Below are 24,786 nucleotides of genomic sequence, written 5' to 3' on the forward strand. Positions count from 1 at the left end.
GTCAAAAGTCAAAAGTCAAAAGTCAAAAGTCAAAAGTCAAAAGTCAAAAGTCAAAAGTCAAAAGTCAAAAGTCAAAAGTCAAAAGTCAAAAGTCAAAAGTCAAAAGTCAAAAGTCAAAAGTCAAAAGTCAAAAGTCAAAAGTCAAAAGTCAAAAGTCAAAAGTCAAAAGTCAAAAGTCAAAAGTCAAAAGTCAAAAGTCAAAAGTCAAAAGTCAAAAGTCAAAAGTCAAAAGTCAAAAGTCAAAAGTCAAAAGTCAAAAGTCAAAAATCAAAAGTCACAAAAGTCACAAAAGTCACAAAAGTCACAAAAGTCACAAAAGTCACAAAAGTCACAAAAGTCACAAAAGTCACAAAAGTCACAAAAGTCACAAAAGTCACAAAAGTCACAAAAGTCACAAAAGTCACAAAAGTCACAAAAGTCACAAAAGTCACAAAAGTCACAAAAGTCACAAAAGTCACAAAAGTCACAAAAGTCACAAAAGTCACAAAAGTCACAAAAGTCACAAAAATTACAAAAGTCACAAAAGTCACAAAAGTCACAAAAGTCACAAAAGTCACAAAAGTCACAAAAGTCACAAAAGTCACAAAAGTCACAAAAGTCACAAAAGTCACAAAAGTCACAAAAGTCACAAAAGTCACAAAAGTCACAAAAGTCACAAAAGTCACAAAAGTCACAAAAGTCACAAAAGTCACAAAAGTCACAAAAGTCACAAAAGTCACAAAAGTCACAAAAGTCACAAAAGTCACAAAAGTCACAAAAGTCACAAAAGTCACAAAAGTCACAAAAGTCACAAAAGTCACAAAAGTCACAAAAGTCACAAAAGTCACAAAAGTCACAAAAGTCACAAAAGTCACAAAAGTCACAAAAGTCACAAAAGTCACAAAAGTCACAAAAGTCACAAAAGTCACAAAAGTCACAAAAGTCACAAAAGTCACAAAAGTCACAAAAGTCACAAAAGTCACAAAAGTCACAAAAGTTACAAAAGTCACAAAAGTCACAAAAGTCACAAAAGTCACAAAAGTCACAAAAGTCACAAGTCACAAAAGTCACAAAAGTCACACAAGTCACACAAGTCACACAAGTCACACAAGTCATAAAAGTCACGAAGGACACAAACGTCACGAAAGACACAAACGTCATGAAAGACAAAAACGTCACAAACGTCACAAAAGACACGAAAAACGACTATGGGGGTCGACGAGGTCTAGAATTTGATAAATGACCCCCTATTGTTTGATATAAGTTGTTATTTGAAATATTCATGCTAAAAAAGTAGTGTTTATTTGACCATCCGCGAAAATTGGTAAGTATTTTACATCAATATAAAAAAGCAAGAAGTTTAATTTTCAAAGGAATTTGTGAATGGGGGTCTGAGGCCTAAGTTAATTTTAGTAAAGGGGTCCATGACCCAAAATAGTTTGGGGACCCTTGATCTATATAATAATTTATACACGTACTTTATCTGTTAAATAGAGCTTTCGAATGAATTGAATATGTCACTTAATGAATCAACCATAGCAGTCAGTTTCATTTAGAAAAAATCAGGGAAGTTTTCATTCTTACCGCAATATCATTTAAAATTTTCCTTCAGTTTGCACGATCAAGAACTGTGAATCCAAACTTTCCCGGACTTCAGTATCGGATATTGTTGAAACGTGCACTCGGAAAGTCCGTGAGTTTTGTGGTGCATCCGAGCATCTTGGAAACGGAACATACTAAGTCACGCGCGAATATGAAGATGAACTTGTGAGTTGGGTGCTTAACGTTTAAAATTGCGGCTCAGTACAGCTACAGGGTAGCTCAAAGACGTAGCAGTTGCTCTGATTGGAATAGGTTTCAAAGTTGAAGTTTGCAATCTGGGGTGTGCTAATTTGCATTACACCTTAAGCTAAGGTGGGTTAGTACATTCGGGTTTGCAGAGGCCTGAGGCTCGAACCAAATCAGTTCACTGTTTCGTGTAAGATTAAAAGAAACCATTGAAATTTCCGCAATATGTGTTTAACACTGATAAAAACGCTTGACCATTACCGACTATCAATACGTGCCAAAATGCTTCCTATTTTCCAAAACTCAAACAAAAACTAAGCAACCCGCTACAGTGCGTGTTTGACAGAAGTTTTGGACAATGCGGAAAACCAAATAATTTACAAATTTGGTTATGACTGCAGAGGTCGAATATGAAAATTTATTTGTTTGTACTGCTGTATGCGGCAGCTACGTGTTGTGCAGCACCAGGGCACAGGAGATTAGTTTTGCACAATCCCCGGAGGATGATAGTGAAACCGGCGAAATTTTGTAACGATTTGTTGACTCTTTTTGGTGTTTAGCTGATTCGAATATTTTGCTATTCGCAGCTGGAAGTGATTTCAAGGAAATTGTTCTAATCTGCGAAATCAGCGAAACTTTCAACGCGAACCCGTTACGAAATATCTTGCTCTCGGTTTTGACATCACCGCTACAGCCATCAGGAGGTCATTATCCGGTGTGCAACTCTTTTCTGCACATGCACCTACATCAGTTTCGCTTCTTGCTTTCCCTTTCTGCGCGCTTCTATTCGGTGAACCGGCAGCGATTCACTTTCGCGCGAACATAACAAGCATAAGTCACGTCCCTCGGCTGCCATACATTTCTGGTCCCGAACTGAGTCTGCATTCCTCTCTATCCGATCTTGCAGTCTCTCGGGGTGTTCGAGATCCCCCTCTGGTTTGGCACTTCGGTAGGTGGCTTGATTTAAAATACACAGGCTCCCATGGTAGAGCGCACCAAATGCATGTGCATCAAATCGGATTGGGTCAGATCAGGCAAAACACACAACAGCATCAAGCATTGTTCACCAGTCGGCCGGGCCCCAGACACAGGAGTGGCCGCGAACACATGCACACTAACAGAAAAACAGTTCGATGCATGGAGACGATAATGGTCATCATTTTTCACTGATTTTCGCACCTCGCACCCCGTACGAGTCTCCACCACTGGAAGAACGCCGAGCATAAACTTTATTTATAGTTTGCATGATACACATTGAACTAACAGTATATTGTGTAACCAACGGAAGCATACAAGTCGGAATTTCTTTCTTTTTCTTAGAGGTGTTTTCGTTTCAATTAATCAGAACTATTCACGCTTGAATCGAGTAGTCCATGCCCCAGTTAGTTTGAGTTTTGAAATTCTTGCTGTCAAATCAACCATCATTTCATCACAAATTTCGTGTGTCTCTTCCATCAACGAAATGACAGTACGATCGTCATCCAACGCAGACAATTTATTCGACAGCATGCAAAATTAATTAACTTCACCTCACCGGACCGCCATCGCCTTCCGCTTCATCATTGACACTCTCTCGATTTGTGGTGGTGGAAGAGGAGTATTCAAATTCATTTCGCCTGTCAATTGAAAGGAGTTCCTCTAGCTTCGTTAGTTTTTTTGTCGCTGATATGTTTTGATTTGTCATCACATTTTTTTTCGAGTAAATGTCAATCAAATTGTGTGATGGTATTGAATGTCACCTAAAATATGACGGTTTCGTTGGAATTTTGATTTTCAAGGTCAGTAGTAAAGACGGTTTTGTCGAGTTGGCGTCTCATTTCTTTCTAGATTGGCTTGTGTTTAAAACATAAACTTCCGGAAGCTTGGAAATTGAGAATGTTGGCTGCGTGTGAGAGGAACAGACCACTTAGAACACGCATGCGTACTCTCCCAGTGCTTGCGTTCATTTCGTGTGTTACTACGAAACTGTGTTGCCAGATTGTCACTAATAAAAGTATCTTAGTTTATTTTTTCTTTTGTATATATATACAAGGTGAGATGAAAAAACTGCAACAAAGTAAAACGCCATAATTTTTTCATTTTTTTTTAAATTTTATTGAATGAAAGCAAAAAATGTCGGAAATAACATCAAATTTGAGAATCGGTTTAGATTTGTTCGAATTGGCCACCTTTGGCACGAACTATGGCCTTCAAACGGCCAATGAAACCATCACACGCTGCCCGAAAGTGGCTCTGCGGTATTTTGTCCCATTCTCGGCGAAGCGCTTGCTTGAGATGATCGACACTTTGGTATTTTTTAGTGCCAACCTTGCTTTCCAAAATACCCCAGGCACAATAGTCCAACGGATTGGCATCCGGAGATTTTGGTGGCCATTGTGCGGTGGAAATGAAGCGAGGAACCTCATTTCTTAACCATTCTTGGGTGGCGCGTGCTGAGTGCGATGGTGCTGAGTCCTGTTGGAATGTCCAAGGTCTGCGGCCGAAATGTTTGCGTGCCCAGGGCTTCAGAACTCCCTCCAAAATATTTTCGCGATAGATTTGCGCATTTATTTTGACCCCACGGTCGATGAATACGAGCGGCGAGCGACCATCGGCTGTTATGGCGGCCCACACCATCACCATGGCCGGCTTTTGAGTTCTGGTGGCCAACCGAAGTTGCAAATTTTCAGCTGACCTCTCTGGCAAGTAAACACGATCATTTTGTTTGTTTACAAACTGCTGGATAACGAATGGTTTCTCATCGGAGAAAACCAAATTCGGCAGTTCACCACTTTCGGCCAAGCGAAGCAACTCTTTAGCTTTTTCGAGTCTAACTTTTTTTTGCGCATCAGTAAGATCTTGCACTTTTTGGAACTTCAATGGCTTTAGTCCAAGCTCATTTTTCAATATTTGCCGAATGGCATATTGCGATATGTTCAGCTCACGAGCCATTTTTCGGCCACTGCGACGCGGATTTCGTTCAATTCGCTTCTTCACTTTTCGAACCATTTCTGCCGATGTTGCTGTTTTTTTTCGTCCACTTCCTTGACGTCGGGCTACGCTACCAGTATCACGGTAACGAGCGATGGTACGAGACACAAAAGATTTATTCACTTTTAAATGCTGGAGGGCTCTAACGATAGCCACTTGTGGTTTTCCAGCCAAATGCAAAGCAATCACACTATCACACTTGAATTCCATCACAAATAACTTTTTTTCTGAAAAATTCCCACCAAAATGCTTTTGTGCGCTTGTAAATAATATAATGAGCTGTCACTAGAATAAATCTGACAGCTGTGGGACGAGCGGTTTAGAAATGACAGCAGTCTGAAGTTGGTTGCAGTTTTTTCATCTCACCTTGTATATATATAGATATATATATATATATATATATATATATATATATATATATATATATATATATATATATATATATATATATATATATATATATATATATATATATATATATATATATATATATATACATGTGATGTAAACGTTACAAATTGGATACTAATTTCATCTTGATTTTCTAATAAAAGTTTCTTATGAAATGGTAGTTTGAAATTATCATCATCCCAAATTCAAAGGTTGCCCCCGTTCACTCTCGTGTCTCATTCGATACAGTCATCGCATGCATACAAACCGGACGACAGAGATAAATGACTGAGGTTTGCATTATACAATCAAGTCGAATCCACTTTTTCTTACAAATGCTCGTACAACAAACCATTCAACACCAGTTACATAATGCGATCCTTATTTTCTCAGTCAAGACAATGCTGTGAATAATGATATAATATCAATATGAGTATATCTAGTGAATGAAAGACACCGACATATGTAACAGTTCGGCTGAAAAGTTCGTATCGTTTAATAGAAACACACATTTTTTTGCCAAAATTCGTTTTTATTATTCAACATAATTGCCATCAGAGGCGATACAGCGATTATAGCGATCTTCCAACTTTTCGATACCATTTTTGTAGTACGATTTGTCCTTTGCCTCAAAATAGGCCTCAGTTTCAGCGATTACCTCTTCATTGCTTCTAAATTTTTTACCAGCGAGCATTCTTTTGAGGTCTAAGAACAGGAAAAAGTCACTGGGGGCCAAATCTGGAGAATACGGTGGATGAGGGAGCAATTCGAAGCCCAATTCGTTCAATTTCAGCATGGTTTTCATCGACTTGTGACACGGTGCATTGTCTTGATAAAACAAAACATTTTTCTTCTTCAAATGAGGCCGTTTTTTTGAAATTTCGTCCTTCAAACGCTCTAATAACGCTATATAATAGTCACTGTTGATGGTTTTTTCCTTTTCAAGGTAGTCGATGAAAATTATACCATGCGAATCCCAAAATACAGACGCCATAACCTTACCGGCCGATTGTTGAGTCTTTCCACGCTTTGGGTTCGGCTCATCGCGTGCAGTCCACTCAGCTGACTGTCGATTGGACTCAGGAGTGAAGTGATGGAGCCATGTTTCGTCCATTGTTATATATCGACGAAAAAATCGGTTTTATTCCGATATAACAGCTCCAAACACTGCTCAGAATCATCAATTCGTTGTTTGTTTGTTTTGTTAGTTTTATTTTATTAGCGACTTTAACCGTTTCTGGTCATTCGCCGCACCAATTCGTTGTTGTTTTTGATCGATTGTGTGCTCACGCGGCACCCATTTTGCACAAAGCTTTCTCATATCCAAATATTCGTGAATTATATGTCCAACACGTTCCTTTGATATCTTTAGGGTGTCAGCTATCTCGATCAACTTCACTTTACGGTCATTGAAAATCATTTTGTGGATTTTTTTCACGTTTACATTGGTAACAGCCTCTTTTGGACGTCCACTGCGTTCATCGTCTTCGGTGCTCATAGGACCAGTACGAAATTTTGCAAACCACTTACGAATTGTTGCTTCGCCCGGTGCAGAGTCTGGTTAACACTCATCAAGCCATTTTTTGGTATCGGCGGCACTTTTTTTTCATCAAAAAGTAGTGTTTCATCAACACACGAAATTCCTTTTTTTCCATTTTTTTCACAATAACAAAAGTAGCTTCACTCAAAATGCAATATCTCACAAACTAATAATCAGACAGCTGTCAAATTTATACACGTATCTTTTGAACGTTGGTACTAACTGAAAATGGTATGGATTTAATTCTAGTGGCGTCCTCTAATAGAAAAGATACGAACTTTTTAGCCGATCTGTTACTTTTGTGATCAAGCTCAGTTATTATTGTTTTCTAGCGTTTCTGAATAAAAGTAACAGTAAGTGAAATCATGACTCTTCTAGAAGAATGAATTTATATGGAAAAGGTAGAAAAGTCAGGATCTAGCTTGATCTGGGTCAAACTTTGTACACGTTTTCAGTATGGCAAAGCATTTAATTTGAAACGATGGAATAAATTTGAATTTAATTGATTTTAGAAAAAAAGGCGCTTTATTCAAATCGTTGTAACTTAGATACCATTATGGGTATAAAAATAATGTCCAAAGAGAAGCTATAGGAAATCGGTTGGACACCCCAAGATAATATATACCGAGAAAAAATTTGAATGGTTTCCTGAATTATAGAACCAACGTTAAAAACAGAATTAGGAAAATACTGTCAAAACAACTTCTTCTTGGACATCATACTAAGCGTGACAGTTAAAAATGCGGGATTTTTCCAAAAGATGTCTCTGCTTAGGCATGTACCTAGAAATAGAAAAAAAAGTTTGCTGAATAGTATGACTGATGATCCTACAGATTACACCGTGAGATAGTGCTTTTAAGAGTTTAGTGATTTTAGAAACTCCACTACCACTTACAGTGTCAAAACTACTTAAAATGTAGGTTAAAACCGAGACAAAATAAACATCAATAATAATAATACAAAAAATTGTACTGGATGACCGGAAAGATTCTGCAGATGAGAAACATATTCTGCCGCTGTTTCCAACACATGCTTATTTAGAACTAAAAAGACGAACGCAAGCACACTTCGAATACATGTTTGGCTGAAGTTGGCACGAGTGCTTCCAAGCGGCACTAGTGCCTCAAAGGAGGTTCAATGGGTCGTAGAGATCACCCTTGTTCATCTGATTTGGTTCCTCCAAACTATTATTTGTTTCCAAACCTCAAATCGTCTCTGACAAATCAATGTGAGATTCCTTTTGAAATTTTCGACCACTTTTTTCAACTACTTATTCAACTCTAACAGAAGTTATTGAAGAAACGTGTATTACTGTTTGATATTTTGAGCACTCAAAATTCTGTATTTCTGAAACTAGAAGCCGGATTCGGATTCAATTGAAATTTTATTTGAATCCATTCTATCATTTGTGGAAATCGGCCATCGGTCATTTCAAATAAATCTATGTGAGTTCTGTTTTGAAAGTTTTGGTGCTACTTTCGGAACCGAAAACCGGTAGCGCCAAGTTTGTATAAAATCTACCTAACAAGACCTTGAAGTTGGAACAGTTTTAAACCTGATAGTAAAGATTTTTCTGTTTTTGTTGCATCGTTACTTCTAATGACGATTAAAAATTTTCAAAACTCTTCACGAACCTAGAAGTTGGATCACGATTAAATTAAATGCCATGTAGGATATAGGCCAATAAATATCTGAAACATCGGGGTTAGGCCATTTCGACATTTTTTATCGCTTTTCCTCGTGCTTCCGGAACTGGTGAAGTCAACTGGCCCCTTCCGAAACGAAATCCTGGATACGGGCCTGTCTCTGCTAACAAGGATTGAAACCATTGTGTCGTTTTTTCGTCATGTTTTTAAAATCGATAACTGTTTTGTCAATTGCTAGCTGGTGTCATGTGCATTTAGTGAAGTGAACATGTCGAAATCCTTGCCAAGTAAAGTGCATTTGCGAGAAATGTGTGTTCATTACTTTGTTTTGAAGAAAAGTGCTGCTAAATCCTATTAAATTCTCGTTGTAGTTTACGGTTGCGACTTGTGCTCTATCGATCGCGACATGAGAAATGCTGAATTGCAGGTATTTTTGAACGAAGACAATACCACAAACTCAGAAACAAATGGCTTAAATGTTAGTTACCAAACCAATTCTCATAATCTTCTCGGCATGAGAAAGATTCAGATGGTGAGAAAACGGATTCCTCATGAGCTGACTGGTAGACAGCGAAAATCGTTCATTCTCGGTATGAAACATAGGGTTGCAAAAGATGAAAAATGAGTTGATTTTGAGAACCCCAAGCGCAGAGAATCATGGGTCGGTCCTGAGCAATCATCGATATCAACTGTTAATGTATTTCAATTCATTTTATTGAAATACATAGTCATAACTGTTTCAAAGCTGCAAATTGTTTTTCTTTAATAATATTGAATATGTTTTCATATTACCAAGTATTTATACATGCAAAATGATACTGATTATTGAACATACAAACCATTCGTTTAACATAACAAGAATATAATTATATCAATTCTAATTTTAATTTGATTTATTTTATTATATTATGAACCGATCAGCACTGTCATCCGATTCATCAGAAAGGCTGTTGCTTCAAACTATTTGGTAATTTTTTACAATTTTGATAGTTTTGTTTCGAGTTTTGATCAGCTTCTCGAAGTTGGTCGCATTTTTGCTGTTGATAAAACGTTCTATAATAATCGATTCACTTATTGTCTAATTTATGAAAATCCACTTACGCTGATTTTCTAGGAAATAAGTTCTGAACTGCAAAACATGTCCCAACATTGGTCGTAGTATTAACTAAGAAATTTCAAATGGTTGTATGCGGTCCCAAAGTGCATTTCTTTGTATTTCGCCTCATTTTCGTATTTATATGACTCATTTTTATTCAAACGTAACTGACTGCCAGATAACATATGGATTATTGGATGGAAATCACAAATAAAAGAAGTGAAATTCACTGAATATTGATTATATGATCTGATCATGCAATTTGCTTTATCGTTCAATAATCGTAATCCTCAGTTGTTTATCGTATTGAGTGAAGAATCATTCAAAATACGGCTGGCGTTTTCTTTCAGTGTGCCACATCAAGAATACTTACACACGTCAAATATTCGTACGGTTGCGCCAGGTACGCAAACATACGCACACATACTTGGACTGGCATTTTCCGATCTCGTCTAGCTGAGTCAAATGATATGAATGATATTATCTCGGTGTTTCGATCAAAAATTAGGTTCCAGCTATTCTAAATCCTTTCTGTACAGAAGGACTGAAAACGGTTTGTTCAAATCTTAAATTTTTGGATAATTGAATAAAGAACGGGTAGGTAATATCAGAGACTTGGCTGGATGATATAAATACGAATAAAAGCTTTACTCTGGCTCATTGGCTCGAGTTTGTACAAGCATTTATAGCAGCTTCGCCTACAAAATTGTATCGATGCTCCTATACTAAAATACGAATTATTTACGTCAAACATATTCTATCTCACAATTATGAGTTCGAGAGTGAAATGAATACTCAGCCACGGAAATGCACATGGTGCGAATTAGATCTTATTTTGACGCTAACTGAATGAGATCTTTAAATACATCGCCATTACACGTTTATAACCAACTAGCTGGCCCGTCGAACTTCGTCTCGCCTGAAATTATTTTTTTAAATTTGTGTTTTCGGACAGCAGAGTTGTCAAACGTTAATGTTTCTTTCCATTATTTTACTGATTACTTGGCTTACAATAAACGAATTACGACAAATTCATATCCAACATCATGAATTATTGTGGATATGTTCAATGCTTTTGTTACGCAAAAACTAAACAAATGCACCAATTGCCATCTCATCCATCCTTCGAGTCAGTGTATTGAACAGAGATTGTATATCTCTCTCAAACTAAAGATTTGACATGTGGGATGATGGATTGATTGAATCATATCTGACTGGTCGTAGTATGACCGTGAGAATTGGCGACTGCGTTACTCCATCATTCATCGTGAGCTCTGGCGTTCCTCAGGGAAGCCATCTAGGACTATTCATATTTCTGCTATATCTAAATGATCTGAATTTCGCATTGCAATGCATGAAGCTATCATTCGCCGACGATTTCAAACTGTTTCATCTCATCAAATATCTGAAAGACTCAAACTTCTTGCAGTCACAGTTGGATGTATTTTCTAACTGGAGCAACGTCAACAGAATGGTTATTAACGCCTTCAAATGCTTCGTTATCTCCTTCTCTCGTAAACGAACCACGTTCATGTATGATTACACTATTTCGCAAGCTGTACTAAAACGGGAGACATCAATTAAGGATCTAGGAGTGTTATTGGATTCAAAACTTAGTTTCAAAGATCACATAGAATCTCTAAAGCATTAAAGATGCTAGGATTCATCTTTCGCATCTCAAAAAATTTCAATAACATATACTGCCTGAAATCGTTATATTGCGCTCTAGTTCGTTCTACACTGGAGTATGTGCTGTTGTTGTTTGGGCACCATATTACCAAACTGATAAGCTGCGCATTGAAACTGTTCAGCGCAAGTTCATTCGTTTTGCTTTGCGTCGCCTGCCCTGGAGAGATCCATTTAATCTTCCAAGCTACGAAAGCTCGTTGTAGGCTCATACACTTCGATTTGCTATCTGTCCGCCGTGATACACAAAAAGCTGTTTTCGTCGCGGACCACATCCAGTGTCGAATTGATAGTGCAGATCTCCTACAACAGCTAAGTTTTGACATACTTCGGCGTAATTTGCGGTTTAATCCCTTTCTCAGAATTCCTCGTGTTAGAACTAACTATGGGTTCATTGAACCGTTTTCGAGTATATGTCGCGTATTCAATACTTGCTCTGATGAATTTGATTTCAGTTTATCTCGTAACACCATTAAAACCCGTTATCTCCGAATCTTTTCCCGCTAGTTTTATTTACATGGTGATTTTTTAAGAGCTTGAGAACTTTTTTAAACAATAAAACGCATAAAATTTGCAAAATCTCATCGGTTCTTTATTTTAAACGTTAGATTGGTACATGACATTTACTTTTTGAAGATAATTTCATTTAAATGTTGACCGCGGCTGCGTCTTAGGTGGTCCATTCGGAAAGTCCGCTTTTTTATCGACAAATTTTGTTCAGCGATGAGGCTCATTTCTGGTTGAATGGCTACGTAAATAAGCAAAATTGCCGCATTTGGAGTGAAGAGCAACCAGAAGCCGTTCAAGAACTGCCCATGCATCCCGAAAAATGCACTGTTTGGTGTGGTTTGTACGCTGGTGGAATCATTGGACCGTATTTTTTCAAAGATGCTGTTGGACGCAACGTTACAGTGAATGGCGATCGCTATCGTTCGATGCTAACAAACTTTTTGTTGCCAAAAATGGAAGAACTGAACTTGGTTGACATGTGGTTTCAACAAGATGGCGCTACATGCCACACAGCTCGCGATTCTATGGCCATTTTGAGGGAAAACTTCGGAGAACAATTCATCTCAAGAAATGGACCGGTAAGTTGGCCACCAAGATCATGCGATTTGACGCCTTTAGACTATTTTTTGTGGGGCTACGTCAAGTCTAAAGTCTACAGAAATAAGCCAGTAACTATTCCAGCTTGGAAGACAACATTTCCGAAGAAATTCGGGCTATTCCGGCCGAAATGCTCGAAAAAGTTGCCCAAAATTGGACTTTCCGAATGGACCACCTAAGACGCAGCCGCGGTCAACATTTAAATGAAATTATCTTCAAAAAGTAAATATCATGTACCAATCTAACGTTTAAAATAAAGAACCGATGAGATTTTGCAAATTTTATGCGTTTTATTGTTTAAAAAAGTTCTCAAGCTCTTAAAAAATCACCCTGTACATAATTAGACGATATGAATAGTTGTTAGTTAGCTTTGTAGTTTAAATAAGAGTAACTAAAGATTTCGTTATGTATCATTTGGTCAAATGTTATCTGTTGATACAAAAGATGAGAAGGTTTTATGCCGGCTGGAGAAGGAGAACCAAAATCTCAGCTCCAGCAGGCTTCTCCCTTGCTCCTAAATAAACAAATAAACAAATTAACAGATGGATGAAAAAGAGATGACCAAGATAAATACTTTAAATTGACCCCACAATACTTTCCAAAAGCAGCCCTCGGGGATGGCTGTTTGTCATTGAATGTTAAGACTTATTTGTACTGAAGACGTTTGAAAATTTAATAGCAAATCCTTAGGGATTATCGAAAGTAATAAATTAATTTTAAACGGTTGTCCATAACTTGCTTCACCGCTAGTGATAGTGATTTAGTCGTGTTTGATGAATGTTCGTAGCAGGATAATGACAGGATCAATTTTCGATTAACGAATTAGCGATAAAATGAAAAATACTTGGACATTCGAAAGTTCAAATAACCCGTTTTAATAAAAATTGTGTCCATTAACTTTGACATGAACGCTGGATTCGTTCAAGAATTGTATCAAAAGGTCTCTCATTCGTCGAGCCACCACATCGTTTTTCTTAGTATTCAGTCCTGAGAATCAATATTCTGTTCTAGCGGAGTGAACATGAGGAGTGATTATACCAGTATTCTTCTTATCGTTAAAGCCAATGTATAAAACAGCAGATCTCACAACTAATGGTTCTTACATGCCACGATTTCTCCTTCAGATATGATATTCACGATTCCCATATGGTAATTCGTCAAATAATCCGGAAGTTCGGAAAATGAAATGATTTGACTTAAGCACCTTACAAATGTCATGAATACCATCCGTTTTGAAGTAAACCACTCTTGAAAACTCACCCGAATCGGCTGAACAAACTTCAGCATGCTAAATGCAAGGAACATATATTTTCATCTGAACTCATTATTTCAACAGCAGAATCCTATCATTGATACGTAGAAAAATCGTTACATAATTTTATTTGTTCAACTCACGCCCACGATGGCCAACATAATCGTCATCTAACTACATCTACTGGTAAATGACATTAGAACTTGTGCTTCTGTTTACGGTATAGCTAAAACAGTCATTTGGCAAGTAATGATTTTGATACCCACGATAAGCACGTGTTTCCAAATGACGAATCAATCATGCATGTAAAATCTCCACCCAAATCTACTCGTTGCGCGCCAAAAGATTCTTTCAACGATCTAGTATTCCTTTCTTCGACGGCCAAACACTTATGCAACTCGTTATGCGCCAAACACCTATCAATGATCTAGCAATCATTGGCGACTTTTTCAGTGGAAAATTCCATTGTCCATACAAAATAACTTTATTGGTTTTTCCCACTTTTCCGGTAAGTTTTCCTAATTTTTTTGATGTACGAACCCGGTGGGGGTAAAAACTGATCAAACAAAAAAATAAGCATCTCAATCCGTCCATCCGTTCTTACGTGATGCGATTACAAAGAATGATCTCTGCATTTTTATATATATAGATAAGGAAAACCAATATTGTCGGCTCTCATCCATGTTAGAGAATGATGATGTTATCTCTGATACAACTCGAAAATTCGCGATCCAAAAAATATAGGGAGGCCTGGGGCTGGTTGGCCGAATCTTGCTTACAGAATTTCTGTACTCATTCTGGTTAAACTTTTTGATAAACGGTTTGCGCTGTCATGAAGATGTCATTTTTTTAATTCATGACAAAATAAAAAGTTATTAATAATAAAATGTGGAGGGTACGGATAGTTCGACCGAGTTTGGTAAAATAAGTAAAAAATATTGAAAAAAATCTTCAGTATTTGTTTTTTAAGATTTTTTAGACTTAGTCACAGAGAACAGACATCCAAGCTAGTACAAACTTTTTCAAAAAAACTGTAAAGTATACAATTCCAAATCCGTTAACAATCACCATTTCGCACGACTTTGCACGCACGAATTACCATTGTATGAAAGCTCGAATACAAAAACCCGTAAAGCACCTCTACAGGAGAATTGTTACTTGGGGATTGTTTTTTTTTAAACAACCGTTAGATTTTTTACACACATTGAAATCTCTACTTGGATGTCTGTTCTCTGTGACTTAGTTTCGGTACATTTAGTAAACTTTTTCACAGCTCTCCCTTTTTCTTCCTTATAAACATAATTTTAGCATCGCTCAGAAAAAGGCTAACATTTAACAACATAATTCGGCCAACCTACCCCAATTTCAAGAACAATCACGATGTACAAAAAAAATCTATTTTAATCTACTTAGTGGTGTAATGCTGCCTTTCTCATATTATTCATTTTACATAATACTACAAAATTGATATACTAAATTTGAATTTAAATTTGTGGAAATCTATTCAATCATATGTGTGAAGGTGAAGTGAGCTCCTTTTTATCACATTTGATTACTATTGTCGGTACTTCCGGCAACGAAAGCTGTATATCGACATAGTCATTCAACCATACACTAATGAGACCTACAATTTTTCTAAGATTCTCTATTGCAATTTGAATTTTGGAAAAAAATGTATCGGTAGCCGGACTTGGAATTGACATTTTTACCCTAAGCTTTCGGAACCAAAGGTTTGATCCGAATAAAAATTTTGATCTTCTTATGGCGCTTCAGCCATCTCCGAGAATACTGAGTGACTATATTTGTCACACACACACACTTAGACATTTGCTCAGTTCGTCTAGCTGAGTAGAATGGTATATGACATTCAGTCCTCCGGGCCTCGGTTCAAAAGTCGGTTTTCCTAGTGATTATATAGCCTTTCTATATGAGAAATTATCCATTTTTTGCATTCGACAATACTTGAACGGGTTTTCCGAACTAAGTTGCATTTCACATGTGACCTTCAAATTATATTCTAATTCGAAATTCTGGCATCACTGCCTAGAACTCATTTTTTACTGCTAAAACACGAGATATACTCAAGTGAAAAGTCATGGTTCGTAGTGTACGTGAATACTTAACCGAGGTGTCGCACATTGAGAAGCAAGTACTCAAATGTGGGTCAAAAGTGTATGGTTGACGAAAAATTATTTTGAGAATTTTTGTATTATGAAAAAAAAACAACGTTTTTATATTCGCGACCAAAAACCCAATCAATTCCACTAGCGCTGCTGGTATGTTTCGCAATCCTACACCAGTAATCTGGTTTAATAACGGAAACCTAGTGCCGCGTTTACGTCCCACACTATGGTTTCTAAATAATTGATCTGCGATTAGCCTGCTCGCCTCTACGAACGAACGAACGAACGATCAACGGACGCTAGTCCAAGAATAAACTGTGTCGGATTATTGGAGGACCGGAGAAACATGCTGTTTATATACAAACACTGGAGGCTACTTCCCTTCCCGAGACCGGTTGTCCACGGTTGATATGGGACTGATCTCCGCTCGGTTCGATCGTGAATGAATTCACTAACATTCGGGCTCCTACGGGAAATTTGAGCCGTTTTGTTCTAAGTAGATGCGATTCAGCCGAAGTCTGAGTCTGAGGACGACTACGCGGCGCGTACCAACACCAGTGTCAAATGAAAACAAACTCGACGATCGTGATCGTGATCGTGTGCTTCGTATGGGAGTGGGCCGTGAGTGCCGCGATCGTCACTGGTGTTGCTTGCTAGTAGCAGGACGCTTGCCGAATCGGGTTAGAAGTTTTCGCATTCAAACTCTGGCCACGGTTGGACGTGTTCTGGGCATCGTGTGTACGCGTTCGTTTTCCGGTCGCCTGTGCTTCTGCGGGACCCATCCCGGTTTTATCCCCACGTTGTCGTCGTCGTCTTCGCCGTCGCCGCGTTGCTACTATCGATCGATGATGTTCGGTGCTACATGCAATTTGCAATTGAGATCGATGATTGTTATTCTATAGTGGTGTAATAATTATCGGTCGGAATCAGTTTCACCAGGAATTCAGTGGCAAAGATGTCGTGATTGTGGTTTCGTGATCAAAGTGTGTGATGATGATACGGGAGGAAATGTTTACGACATAACGACCAAAAGTGATGGGCACAATATGGCAGTCATTCATATTGCGAGCATTCCTGCCGTCGAAGAGTAGAATTTCGAGGGGGAAAACGGTTAGCAGTTTGTGTGCGTGTGTGAAATGAATTTCCTCCTCTGCCCACATCGTCAGTGGCGAAGAAATTTAGGATAAATCTTAACCAGAAGAGCGAGTGATCCGTGGATCGGTACTGAAATAAAGTGAACCGAAAGCCAGCGTCGTCTGAAGAGTGGACGAAGATTTACAGCTTTTTTTTTGTATGTCTGCTTTCTTTGTGAAAGTGATACGGAAGCAAAGTGTTTTCATCCTTCTTGTTCTTGCCAGCCATTGATTGGTCAGTGCATTGTTTTGTATGAATAAAAAAAAACTGTGATGAGTGATAAATAAGAATTTTCGAAATTGAAATAGATTATTGCCTCGCTATTCCAATGCGGTGGCGTCTGATTGACGGTTGTACTGGTTTCGATTCATGTGGGAGCTCGGAGATAGTTCTGAACTGCTAATGAAGCTGTCTTACCACAGCCGCCAGTACGCTAAATTAGCCTCACTAGGAGACTGGTCCGAATTGACAAAGTTCAAGGAGATTTTATTTGATCCTATAGCTTGCATTTTCACAGTACAATTTTTTTTATGTAATATATATTAAGCTCTAACAAATACTTGCTTGAAAACCAATGTTAATACAAAAATTAAATACTTCCAAAGATGTAGATCAATATGGGAAAGAAATCTTGGAAGAAGCCACTATGATCAACTTTGTATACTGCGTTTTAGCGACAATTATCGTCTACCGTCCCAAAACAAAAAAAAAAGATGTTGCTATAAATATTTGATAAAGAGGGGAACAGAGACAATATTTTTAGATTGATGTTGAAACAGACTTTGCTTTCGTAGTTGCTGTTTACTGACTAAATATGGTGTTTGTTTCGGTTTTTGTACGACTAAAACGAACGGGTTTTAGGGGTTGCAAAATTAGAATCATTGACGGTGGACTACACAACGCGTATGAAATATATTTCGATCATGCAAGCTTTACTACAGAAACTGTTGTATCTGCCCAAGTAACCAGTAAGCACTAATAATGGCATTAAAATAGCACCAAAACTGCTTATAGCTCTATATCTGCAATCTGAAAGCTTATCTGTTGTAAATCAATCATAATTCAGCTTTCAAAATGCACAACAACCATAAATAAGCATTATATATGAATAGCCTTATATTTTGCAACAGTCGGCCTGAATTTAGTATCAAGTGCGATTGAAATACCAATTAGCGATTACTTGCTGTTATAATGCGGTATTAGTATGTGCCTCTTGGTTACTGGGGTGTGATCCTTTAGAGAGTTCAGTTGCTTGAATTACTTGAATTACTTGAAAAGATAAATGTATGCAAGCAAAGCTGAATCCGAAAGTGTAAAGTGACGTCTCTACTCAGTATTGTTTGACAGATCATCATAGGTTCTCCACTCTAGAAAAACGCTTCCAAATCGTGGAAGTTTACATTCAGAATCAGTGTTCAATTTAAACTGTTTATAGCTTTTTTACCGCAAAATTCTTTTCAGTGATGAAGCGCATTTTCGTTGAATGGATATGTCAACAAGCTAAATTACCATATTTGGAGCAAAGATACTCCACACCCCATTCAAGAATTGCCGATGTATCCCGATGAATGTACTGTTTGGTGTGGTGTATGGGCTGGAGGAATCATTGGTCGTTTTTTTTTTAAGAATGAGGAAAGACGACGCGTTACTATGAATGGAAATCGATACAGAACCATGATCAAAGATTTTTTGTCAAATCTTCAAGATATGGATGTGGACGAAATGTAGTTTCTACAGGATGGTGTCACTTGTCATACTGCGGCCGAAACAATTGAACTTTAGAAAGCACATTTTAAAGACAACATGATTTCGAGAAATGGACCGGTGAACTTGCGTTCGCGTTCGTGTGATTTGACGCCACTCGATTATTTTTTGTGGGGATACGTGAAGTCACTGGTTTGTGTGAATAAACTAGCAACGATTGATGCTTTGGAAATCAACTGAAATACGCCAGTTCGCTTTCTCATCTCATCCAAGTCAGTCGATAAAACAAAACCGCTTACGTTCGGGACAGAAGAAACCAAGTACACACACATAAAAAAAATTATTTTACTGGTGACTCATACTCATACGATGTAATTCATAAAGACCTAATTTGTCAAATGACGGAAAATCTCATTTTTAATGACTTAATGTTAGATGAGCTTAAATTTTACTGGTTTCGACTGTAACTTGCGTTCTGCTGGCGGGTGCGACTGTATGAATTTAAATGCACCTTTTACCAGCCAAGCAGATGCATGCTTCTGTGGCTCAGTCGATTAACAGACGTACTTGCGATCCAATGATTCTCGGTTCAAGTCGCGACGGTTGCTCTCAGTAATCCTTTTTTTATATCAATGAATTGTGTGGAGTTTTAGACACAATATTAAATGTTCTTCCACGTAAATTTGCGTGAGCTTCGACGCTCCATTTATGTGCATCTCATAAGATGTAAAATCACACGGTTTTTTTTAAGTGTGCAGTATTGTGCAGTGAACAATAGAACGACCTCGAAAATGAGTGAACCAAACGAACAAAAGCTACCGCCGACACGAAAGAATACAATTGTTGTTGACTTCAGACAGTGCAAAATTCAACCTTCGATACGAGAACTTAAAGGTTTGCTTAAGGAGCAAATGCATCTTGACATTGAACGTGTGCATTTACTTCAATGCAATAAGACCAATAATGTTGTTTATATCGAGTTCTATTAAGAGTTGGATGCAATTCAATTCGCTAAAGACAATAATAATGTGCACTATGTGGAGCATGAAAATATCAAGTACAACATTCCAGTATGTATGGAAGATAGTGCTATAGAAGTGCGTGTGCATGATCTTCCCTCAAGCGTCATCGATTCTTATATTCGCAAAACTATGTCCCAATACGGAGAGATTCTCTCTATCGAAAAAGGAAAGTGGAAGAATTTTTCCCTCGGTATTCTAAATGACGTACGTTTGTTACGGATGCGCTTAAGGAGGCCTATACCTTCTTATGTGACATTCGGTCAGGATACAAGAATCCCGTGCAAATCACTTGTTACCTATGACAATCAGATGGCCACCTGTCAATATTGCCAAAAAGCTGTTCACTACGGAAAGTGATAAACTGGACAAGGAGACAACTGTACCAAAGGACAACGGTGCTTCCTTTACACCAACCCCAAGCAACCCCAGTACACTTGAGTCACCAACAACATTGAAGCATCCCCTTCAACGAAACCATCCAACGTATACATATACGTATACAACAAGGCGCATCTACAGCAACTAGCAAAGAACTCAAGACGGAAATCAACAACAATACCACCGATGCGGCAATGGATGACGAGACGAACCACGAATAAACTGCCCCTCAATCCTCGCTGGAGGGAAATGGAAGCTCCTCTCCCCCTAGAAAAAGGGTGACAACGAGATCCAATGCAAAAAAAAAATTATCTGAAAACTCAGCTAAATCGGCCACGTAAAGCTTGTACGCAAATAGGCCTGAATGAAATATCTTTTAAATAAAAAAAACGTGCTTAATCCACCTAGCAGTGAGATGATACCTTTTTTTATCAATCCGCATGTGTTTTTTGCATGAATATTCTTCGGTGTTTCAGTTTTCATGACATTATTCTAATGTCCGTCGTTTTAAGTGGCAATTTGAGATTTTAATCACTCATTACTCTGTAATGTCGAAACTGCAAATCGGATCGAATTTGAATCTAAAAGTGTAACAATCGATTAAACATTCCATGATATGTCGAAGTACACAGATAAAAATATTTTGTGATTTTACATTTATTTTCATGCACATATTTGGAGCAGGCGATTTAATGGAAATTTACATTACAAAACGAAGCGGTTTGTAAATATACAGTCTTGTTCAATGAAAAACTAAATGAATTTCAATGTACTTTTACATCAATCATGGTTTTAAATCAGATTTTCGTTTCAATTGATGTCTATTTCATAGTACTATCGGTTTACATGTCGTGTAATTTTCATCTTTTCTTTCTGTGTAATTTCCACTTCAGAGTTTAGGGTAATTTAAGGTACTTCCAGAGCCGGTATTCAGGAACCAGCATAAACCAAACCGATTCGTATGGCCATATGACGAATAAATTGCAATATTTTTGAGTCCAACTTTAAAGCTTTTCGGGATTGTCATTTTCTATACCGGTTTGAATTTTAAAAATTCATCATCCTACAATTCCAGAATTGGAAGTCAGAATTGGATAAAACTGGATTTAGTTTAATTTGAACTTTTGTTTCTGAAATTCGATTTGGCTTTTTTTGAGAAAACGATTGAGCTTTGAGAAACGATACGATACGATACGGAATTCGAAATTCGGTGTAGCCGAAGTCAGACAAATTCACCTGAGTAGCTGTATAGTTTACATTTGTTTCGAAATGTTTGAAAATCAGTATAGACATCTTCGGGGAATCGTAGTGCGAATTAAATTTTTGGGTGCCTTCCGAAACGAAAACTGAATACTGAAATAAGTTTATTTGGTTATCGACTATCCAAATCTGCTAACCCGATGAACCTGATTAATTTATGTGAAATAGACATTTTTATACTAATCACCTTGTATCTCCGAAACCGGAAGTTGGATCTGACTGAAAAACAAGATGTTTTATAGAATCTTAAAACTTTTCATTTGAATCTTAGATGATTCTTAGATTTCATTTGAATCTTAGATCGGTTCAGCCATCTACGAGAAAAATGAGTTACACAGTTTTAATTTCGTTTCACATATCATCCTGTAGTTCCGGAACCAGAGGTCGGAACCAAACATAATTCAGGAACCTTGTTTGGGAGAAAACCGATAAAAATTGAGTGAAATTATTTGTCACACGCATTTGCTGATCACGACGAACTGATTCGAATGGTATATGGCTGTTATGTTCTTCCATCATTTATTGCTGTATGTAGTTTAGAACAATATAATTATGGAATTGCTTTCAACTCGAAAATTCTGCCATTATCTGGTTTACATATGGCATATTCGAATGATTATGTTGCCAAAAACGAACCGTGCTAAAATCGGTCCGAGGCAAAATATCATGCTGTACACAGTCTTTTGGGTACTTAGAAACAATTGTATGTAATAGTTTTGTGTTGCTCCAAAGCATTTCTTTGCCAGACAGCACTCAAAACTTCTACTGCTGGAATGGGGGAAAAAGTCGCTTACACAAAAATTTCGATATCTCCGTTAAAAATGGACGAATTTTAACAATCTATGGCTTGTTGGATAGGTATTACCGTGCGGAATCTAAGTCTGAAAATATATTCTGTTTTCAAGGTCAATTGTGTTTTCAAGGTCAATACTGTCAAAAAACTGAAAATTTTGACATAAAACTTCGTATAACTCAAAAAGTAAACATCCGATCTCAAAACCTCAAAACCATTCAATAGCGTTCTGGGTGACGAGGAGACCTTTCATTTGCGATTAGTTTGATCAAAATCGGTCCAGCCATCTCTGAGATCTCGACCACTTGGTTGACAACACACATACACACACACACACACACACACACACACACACACACACACATATATATATCTATATATATATATATATATATATATATATATATATATATATATATATATATATATATATATATATATATATATATATATATATATATATATATATATATATATATATATATATATATATATATATATATATATATATATATATATATATATATATATATATATATATATATATATATATATATATATATATATATATATATATATATATACACACACACGCACGGACATTTGCTCAGTTCGTTGAGCTGAATCGATTGGTATGTGACATTCAGCCCTCCAAAGCGTTTTGTCGGTTACGTCACTTATACCAACAGTTCTCCAGAACAAGAAGTGACAGCCATTTGATATTCGAATTTGATCAATAGTCCAATAGTAGCTTTAAAACGAGCTTAAGCTTGTTGAAATCGATTCAGCCATCAATGCTCAAATAAGAAAATTGAATGGTACTTTTCTTAAAATGCACGCACAGACATTTTCCGATCTCGGGCTTTCCAGCAATTCTATTGCCTTTCTATAGAGAAAGGCAAAACAAAAACGCCGTTCCACAGAGAACTCCAAAACAAACAAAAAAACATAATATTATTTGTTCTAGAACCTGCTCCTGAGGCTCTTCATGCGCCTGTTAGAATGTATACCATAAAACTGCTAAATTGATGGGATTTCGAATCCTAGACCTTGTACTAAAGGTTCGAACTTTGACAGGAAGTGATTCAAACAGGACAGGAAGTGATTGATTGATTTATCAGAAGCGTGAAACTAATCATGCGATTCTTTTGTTTTAGTATCCATGTTCGGGTTTGCATAAGGAAAATAGTTTTGGACCCCCACGTTGAAAACCTAACGTTATTAGGTTGAAATAAACCTGCAAGCTCATTACAAAAGTTACGATATGGCTGATCGTGATTTGAAACTGCGGGAAAAAATTCAAATTTACGCTACAAATGAGGTTACAACAGCTCTGTAACGACAAGCTAAAGTTTAGATTTTAGCACCTTAAACAGAGTCAAATAAATGAAGAAGAAGGAAAAATTAAGTAGCGTGCAGACCAGGTGATGCGGTCGAGAAACAATTATGCGTGAAACATTTTTTTCGTGTACAACTGAATGGAATATTGTCGGAAATCAAACTTTGAATCTAAGACATCTGAAATGCTAATATATGTGCCGGTCTATTGAGTTCCCTCTTCGGTTTGTTTTCTTTGTCAATACTATCGTCATCACCATCTTAGTAGGCTTTTGTTCGTTTTTTCATCATTTTGTGAGTTAAAGAAATTCCAGTTGCTAATAGCAACACAAAACTCATCAACAACATCAAGACTAACGCTAAATTGAGAATACCATGGAATGACAATTTGAGGTAAACATTCGAGCTAATACTCAATTCAGCATCGACAGCATTGGCAAGTAAAAAAGAAAAAAACTAGAAGCTAGAAAAGGGTCAACCCAAATACTCAGAAAGCCGGTTAACCCAATTAGAAATTTGTTAGCAGCTGACAGACCTCCGTTTGGCTGTCTGTGCGAGATGAATCAGTTGTTTAGATGTAGCTAGCATGCAAACATGTGTGTATTGAAATTTGTCAAAAATATACTGAATTGACCGCACAGTTTTTCGATGATGTCAGCATCATCAGTCGAGGTCTAGACCGGTGCAGTATTTATGAACTGTGCCGAACGCGTCAGAGCGTGGTCAGCAGCAGCAGCAGCAGCCGCCGTCCGTCGTCCGTCTGAGATATTAATACGCACCAATCCGTCAAAGCGGCGAACCGTGTAGGTGTTATTCTGGTTTTTCGTTCAATCGTCTTTCTTAATTTCGGCTTGTGAAGCACAGGCGGGATTTCACTTTCAATTTTGCATTTGTTTTTTTTTCGTTTTTTTTTTGGTAATCTTATGTGGTTTGTTTTTCTTTCTACGCTCGTAGAAAGCTCATGTTTGACGTTCAGAAAACGACGACATTATGGTGTTTGTAAGTTATAACAAACACAAAAGCGAATTTTCATTTGAGAGTTAGGATACAATGTCGACACTCGGGAATTTTGATTAACGAAAATAATCCGGATGTCGTGCGGAAACTAATCAACCAAAAATTTCAGATACCAAATGGAATTACTGAGAGATGCTCAGTATGTCCGTAATTTCGTTTTTTTTTTCATTCGAAAGATTTTTAGGGAAACGTTCCACCTGAGCTAGTTAGTTCTGATTTTTGACACTACGATAGTTTTTCCCACTGAAATAACCAAATCGCTTATAAAACAATGAATCTAGAAAGAGTCCGTTTTTAATTCTTAACAATTTCGTTCATGTTAGCCCCGCCTTTATATGTGATAGTGTACGGTGGTGCTGATATTTAAGCAGGGACTTTTCACGCTACCAGCATGAGAATTGGGAAACAGATGGGCACTAAGTGCAGTTTGTGCTAGGCTCGATTCGATATAGGAAGGAAATTATTTCCAACAATATCCGTTGCAATAAACTTGTAACGTGCATTCGAGCGAATTGCCATTGTTGAGTATCGAAGAGAATTCACCATTATATCCCCTAAACCAG

General features: G+C 37.4%; 1 protein-coding gene across 12 annotated transcripts in view; it reads left to right on the forward strand.

The window, feature by feature from the left end:
* The window catches only part of LOC131436062 (neurabin-1), a 149,579-nt gene that overhangs the window by 51,662 nt on the left and 73,131 nt on the right, over positions 1–24,786 (forward strand). For 5 of the 12 annotated variants that reach the window (XM_058604518.1, XM_058604519.1, XM_058604520.1 and 2 more), the window contains exon 1: positions 16,265–16,945. The exons of the other annotated variants lie outside the window; for them this stretch is intronic. The gene's annotated coding sequence lies outside the window, so the exon portion shown is untranslated. Of the gene's footprint in view, positions 1–16,264; positions 16,946–24,786 lie in introns of those variants that run through there. 12 annotated transcript variants of the gene reach the window in all.

Source organism: Malaya genurostris, chromosome 3 (assembly GCF_030247185.1).
Source record: "Malaya genurostris strain Urasoe2022 chromosome 3, Malgen_1.1, whole genome shotgun sequence".
NCBI classification, from domain to species: domain Eukaryota; kingdom Metazoa; phylum Arthropoda; class Insecta; order Diptera; family Culicidae; genus Malaya; species Malaya genurostris.